Here is a 7,113-nt window from a genome sequence, read left to right on the forward strand (position 1 = left end):
ATAATGTCAGTAATAATAAGGCCTTTTTTTTTCTTTTTTTTCCGTAGAACATTTCCATCCTGCTCGTCCTCTGACTCGCGTGTCTGCCTTATGCAATTGCACGAGTGCACTCCCATAATCACAGGCAATCGAGTCAGAGTCCGTAGTAAGTTTGTAAAATGTTCAGTCCTTGAAATCTCTCCATTTATAATTCGGCAGCGCTCATCCCACGACCACTAGGCGGGCCGAGGCGGGCGGGCAGCGTGGTTGAGGAGAAAAGTTCGAAAAGTTTGGGAAGAACCGTGGGGAGGAAGACTGGGGCATAGACAGGTTAAGGGAGGCCCAGCGCCATCTGGAATCTCGCGTACCCTGCGACCTTGAGAGTGAGCCTGCGCTGGAGGTCGCGCGCTCGTGGGAAGTGGGTCAGTGGCGCGCGGCCCCGTTATACCGAACAACAGAGGAATTCTCGGCTAACCGGGGAGGATGGGAAATAAAAGTTAACCAATTAGGCGCCATCTGTGGTGTGCTCTGGGCACGGCTTCATCAGCCATGGCTCCAGGGCCATCCCTCGGCTAACCTTTTCTGTTGAAGAGGGTTGAAGCTCGGAGGTGGTCACTAATCAGGGGCAGGCCTTTCCCGCCTGTGTCGACAGAAGGTTTCCCTTCGTCGGCCGCGGGACTTACGGAAAGGCACGGCCCTGGCGGCCACATCACGATTGGGTTAACACCACTAGCCGCGACACTTCTTTCCTCGGCTCGCATAAATCCTTGCAACAAAGGATTTATGGTCCTGGCACGAGTACTAGCAGCAAGTGTCGCGTGCCGGGAACCGAAACTAGTGGGATGATGGGGAAACGAGACCTACACACAGTTATTACGTCCTCAAGGGTGGCGTCGGACTTCATCTCTAACAGGCGTTGTTTGGTCTCTTCATCTTGAACACCTATTAAGATGGGATGCTTGATTTGGGTCTCGGTACAAGCATTGCTATGTCCTTTACACAGGTCCACATCATCTGCAGCTTGCTTTAGGCACACATAAAAATCTGTAAATTTCTCATTGTGGGCCTGCCTGCATTGGGAAAATGTGAGACGTCGTAAAGCCTCATTCTTTTGGTCGCGAACGTAGGCCTGGATTCGCTGGAGGACATCCATCAGAGGCAAATCTGAAGCTGGAGACACGCCTAAACTGTGCTCCAGTGTTCCTCTCATGTCAGCAGATAAGCACGCACGTAAGTGTATTAATTGCTTATGCTGAGGCAGGTTATGCAGGTCAATCATGACGGCATAGTCATCCCACCGTTGTCTCCACTCTTTGTACGACCGCAAAGTAACGTCTTGGGCGAGGGGTGGGGGAGGTTAGACTGAAGCCTTCAGTGCTGGAGTACCTGACGAAGGCGCCGAAGTCGGAAGGTCCGTGGCGACTGCAGGCTGTGGTCCTACAGTCTGCGGGGGAGTAGGAGACGTGGTGAGGGTAGCAAACAGCTGTAAGAATCGTTGTTCCTCAGCCTTCCTTTTCTGCTCGTCGTCCTCTCTTCTACGTCTGTCTTCCTCCTGTCTTCGCCTGTCTTCCTCTTGTCGTCGGCGATCTTCCTCTCGTCGTCGTTCCTCGTCCTCTTGTCGTCGGCGATCTTCCTCTCGTCGTCGTTTCCATCATTTGCGATAGTATATCCATGGAAATATTAGCTGGCTGTGCTTCTGGTGGCGACGTCGATGAAGGAGACGACGTGACTTACTCTTTCGTAGCCGCTGCTTTCGTCTTCTTAGGCATTTTGGCTTATATTAATGATATTCTATTTGTTTGGTTGTTTACTCGGGGCGCCTCGCAGACGGACACCACGGCGTCAGAGCTGTCGGGCACGGCTGGCCAATCCTGGGGCTCGACGTCACGAAGGGGCGGAGCTTCGTCGCTCTGGCTGTGTGGTGCGGCGAGAACGCCAGTGAAGCTGCAGACATGATGCGTGGTGGTGTAGACGTAGCTCTGGCCAAAATGACCAAAACTGCGTGGTAATCAAATGACAGCTGTATTCCCTGCTCACAATACACCATAACAGATCACTGCACTTCACTAACACCACACAAGTCACTCAAACACTTCACAAATCGAGGGTAGTCGCTGAACACGAGGGCGCTGCATCGCTGGGTCACACTGCCGGTTCCTCTCTTCACTGTCTTTTCACAGAAACTCACTGCGCCATGTGGGTGTGGGATGTCCACTGAATGTCTTATCAGATGTTGATAGATAAACTCGCGTAAATCATTTTTTGATCAACTACACGACGGATTAGATACACAAGGGTCTGGGCTGACGCACATCCGTCTCGTACCATGGTCACGGTGCGACTGACTCTGTCTAAAACAATAACAGTGTTGCCATATCATTGTTCATTACACAGTTCGTTCACTGATACGAAATGAGAAAAATGATTATGGAAATAAAAACTGATCGGGGAGTAGCCAGTGAAAATATGCTTTCTAATGATGTTAGTAATGTTGAAAATAGGAATGAAAGCATCAGGCAAGAGCTTGTTGAAATGAGAAAAATGATTATGGAAATAAAAAGTGATCGGGTAGCAGACAGGGAATATATGATTTCTAATGATGTTAGTGATGTCGAAAATACGAATGAGGTCTGTAATAATGTTATTACTCAAGATACTATCGACGAATCATCTAAAAACGGTGACGACAGTAACAGTGAAAACAACGCCGACGGAAATATGCAGGAAACGGACGAACTATGGGACATCACTCAGAAAATGATATCAGGTACGGATTATACGTATAATATCAATATGAGGAAAGCGCACAGAATCAGTGTAAATAAACAAGATGCAACACAGATATGTAATGCTGTACAAGAAATATGCAAACTAAAGGGCTTCATCAAACACAAATTTGATCAATCAGCTAATCATAGGGTGTGATGGGGGACAAGAAAATAATTACGTTTCTTTCATGGAATATACGTGGTGTCAACCGTAGAATTAATGACTTGCTCTACTACGTTCATGACCATAATGTTGACGTTATCTGTCTACAAGAGCCCTTCACATCAGCCACTAAAATAAAAACCGTCCCTAGAATTAGAGGGTACCACTCCTATACGAACACAGGGATGACAGGCCTATTGACTTATGTCAGTGACACCATACCGCATAAGTTGGTGCAGAAGTCTGATGACAATAATGTGCAATATCAACATTTACACATTCGAACAGCCTCTGGGTTTTTCTCTCTGTACAATGTATACGCAAGGTGTAGAAAGTTTAAAGGTGATTCACTGCCCAACTTTCAGAATCAAGCCACAATATGCATGGGGGATTTTAATGCTAGGCATTATACATTTGGAGACAGTCAATGCAATGCAAATGGCGAAGAGTTCCGAAATTTTGTGAACAATAGATCTATGACCGTATATGATACAGATAGGGAAATTCACGTGGCGGGGGGCAGGCTAGATTATGTAATAGGAAGGGATCTTGTGCATGGAAACGTCAGAAGCATGCTTGCAACAGAGCTAATCAGTGACCATTTTGCAATAGTAACGAGATACGCTGTTGATAATAGTCCATCGGCAAAAACAAATAGGCTTAAAATTTCTATTCCTCCTTACCTTGAGCACCACTTTAAATCACGTATTTATGACTGGTATAACGATTACACAGTAACGAGTGTTGTTAAATTCTCCATGGACATGATGAAAGTGGTCACTGATTACTACAACACCTGGGTCTGTCCAAAGAAAACCTTAAAGAGCAACAATTCACAACGCCTAAAACAACCTAAGTGGGTCAGTGACCCTACACTATTAAGGGAACAAAAGCGAGTTCAGGAGCTTTGTGATATCTACAAGCAGGACAATACACCTGACAATCTTATGCAGTTTCTTAAGGATAACAAAAATCTACGGGATTTAAAAACTCATTTCAGAAAAGAACACTTTGAACAGTTCCTACAAAGCATTAACAATAACACCTCAATGTCTGAGGTCTGGAAAAAAAATAAACGACTCTCAGGCAAAAGAACTAACACCCCGCAGTTCCATAGTCCTCTTGCACAAGCAGACATGCTCCTTAGTCAATGGGCTGGAGCGTCCAAATTGAGCTCACTTCCAACAAATATTCAGAACCACCTTAGTCAGTCTAAAATTGCACGTAAATTTGCCATTGAGATTGGATGTTCTGAGACAGACCCTTCAGACTTTGCTGAGATTACTGAGTGGGAGCTGAACAATGCACTGTTCAAAGGAAAAGCGTCTGCACCAGGTGAAGATGGAATTACCTATAGTGTCCTCCGCCTTATAGCTCAGGTACCTGGTAATCCCCTTTTGCACCTGTGCAGGTTAAGTTTGTCACAAGGTATTCTGCCTGGCCTCTGGACGCGCAGTCTAATCATCCCTATACCGAAACCAAACACTGATAAATACCGCCCAATCTCACTAACCTCATGTGTATGCAAAGTTCTAGAAAGGATAATTTTGAACAGACTCAGGTACAGGCTGCAAGGTAAATTATCCCACAGACTGTACGGATTCATAACGGGACGTAGCACACAACATTGCTTTGCAGAGTACTACTCAAACTCTAATCCAGGGAAGCACACTGTTTTTCTTGACCTTAAGTCAGCTTTTGACATTGCAAACAGAGAAATTATCCTAGAACAATTAGTAGGCTTTGGCATCCGGGGTAAATTATTGAGCTGGATTAGAATGTATCTTTCTAACAGATCTGCAAGTGTCTTGTTCAGGGGAGTGAGAAGTTCAACCACACAATCTTTTGAACTTGGGACGCCACAGGGAGGAGTTCTCAGCCCTATGTTGTTCAATGTCCTCATGCACAAGCTGGTGGCAAATATTCCACTTGGGGATGGTGAATCCATTATATGCTATGCTGATGACATATGTGTCAAAGCATCATCACAAGAGAGGATGCAAATAATTCTCGACAAACTCACAACTAGGGCTCATGAGTGTGGATTAGTCATCTCCACTGAGAAAACAATGGCTCTCAATCCATGTATTATACCCCTACCCACTTTTCGCATAGGTGACCAAGAGCTTGACATGTGTCATAAATATAAATATCTAGGGGTGAACATAAATGATGCAGACCTGATCCTTTCCCTGAAAAAGAGACTCTGGGAGAGACTGAAACCGTTGAAAGTTCTTGTTGGAAGAGAACATGGCATCAATGTTAAGCTCGCTAGACTGTTTTACTTGGCTTTTATAAGATCAGTTGTAGACTACCATGCACTGCACTTGTTGCAGTGTAAGGAATCAGAAATAAATAGCTTGGAGTTAGTGCAAAATGAAGCCATGAGGATTATCCTCGGCGCCCCGAGAACAGCAAGGATAGTAAACATGAGGTCGGAACTTAACCTACCATCCATCTCTGATAGAATAACATTTATTTCTACTATATTTGGGGTCAAAGCTCTGAGGGAACCCTTGTATCTTTCTGACTTCCAAAAACAAATGCAGCATAAAATCACGCAAGCAGACGTGACTAATCACACACACACGCGCCCTCTAATACACAAAATCTCCATGAACATTACAAAGCTCAATGTCCCAATTAGTAAAATACCACAGGGTTGATCCATTCCACCATGGAAAAATTCAAAATTGATCGTGCACCTTACGTGTCTACCACAAAAAAACAGTGTACATAACTGCGTGTTACAACAAATTGCATTAGCAACGGTGAAGGAACACACAGAGTCTATGGGCGATGATGTATACGAGTGTTACGTTGACGGATCCGTATAGTCTGGATACAAAGCTGGTTGTGCTTGTACTGTATACAAAAATGGCCTACTAAAACATCAAGTTAATATGAGAGTGCAAAATTGGGCCAGCACTACACAAACGGAGCTGGCAGGTATACTCCTTGCAACGGAATTCATAATGTCTCGGGGCTCTGGAGTAGTTTTCTGTGATTCTCAGAGTGCTCTTCGGACACTAAATTCTTTCAAAGCAGGTGGCGATGAGGAAATTGTGAGTTGCATTAAGCGTAACGTAACTTGTGCAATAGAGCGTAATTTTAACATTCAATTTGTATGGATACCATCTCATGTTGGCATAAGCAAGCACGACCACGTCGACAAATTGGCGAAGGAAGCCTGTAGCAAAGATACTGTGAACATAGATCTTGGGATGCCTCTTGCTAGGGTTGCACACATATTGAAAAGTTCTCATAAGGAAGAACTAGTAGATCTGACAAACACTCAAAGGCCTGAAAGCTGTACCATAAGGCACTACGATCAGTATAGAGATAGCAAGCCCTCCTATGGGTGGCACCGAAGTCAAACCAGACAATGTGACGTGGTTATTGCCAGAATACGTTTAGGTTACAGAATGTATTGGCAACTGCACGGTGCTAGAAGTGCAGATGAAACTAAATGTAGACTGTGTAACGAAGAAAACAAGCGAACGATTGAGCATTATATCTCGGAATGTCATGTGATACAACCTTTCAGACCACCTAACATGAGGTATAAAGAACTATGTGAATATTTCATTTCATCTGATACATTGGAAGATATACTCGTATTATATCCTAAATTTACTATGTAAAACTGTCGTAAACAAAAAAACAGTGTTATGTAAACACGGCAAGATCATATCAACGTATTATTTTTGTATGATGTATGACATGTTTCTATACTACCATGTACAATTACAGTAGTCACAGACTATTGTACTGTGTTAGATGTATATAAAACTGTAATCATGATTGCCCACGCCTGAGCAGATAGCCAGGGTGGTAAATCAACTTACTTAACTTAACTGATACGATACACATATATACACACAGACATGAACTCGGAGGTAAAACCAAAAGGAATGTGTACATGCATATATTGCTTGCCTGTGAGTCAGTTTATTGATCGTGTTTTTTGTACAATTAATGTAATAATGACACTGACAGTAGGTAACAAAAGAATATAGATGAAAAGCATTATTTGCTGTATGTATCTTTAAAGTACCGTGAAAGCTGAATAATGAAAATTATACGAATATAGATAGATAGATAGAGAGAAAGAGAGAGAGAGAGAGAGAGAGAGAGAGAGAGAGAGAGAGAGAGAGAGAGAGAGAGAGAGAGAGAGAGAGAGAGAAAGAGCAAAAAAGAAAG

The sequence above is a fragment of the Penaeus chinensis genome, chromosome 27 (assembly GCF_019202785.1).
Source record: "Penaeus chinensis breed Huanghai No. 1 chromosome 27, ASM1920278v2, whole genome shotgun sequence".
Lineage (NCBI taxonomy): Eukaryota > Metazoa > Arthropoda > Malacostraca > Decapoda > Penaeidae > Penaeus > Penaeus chinensis.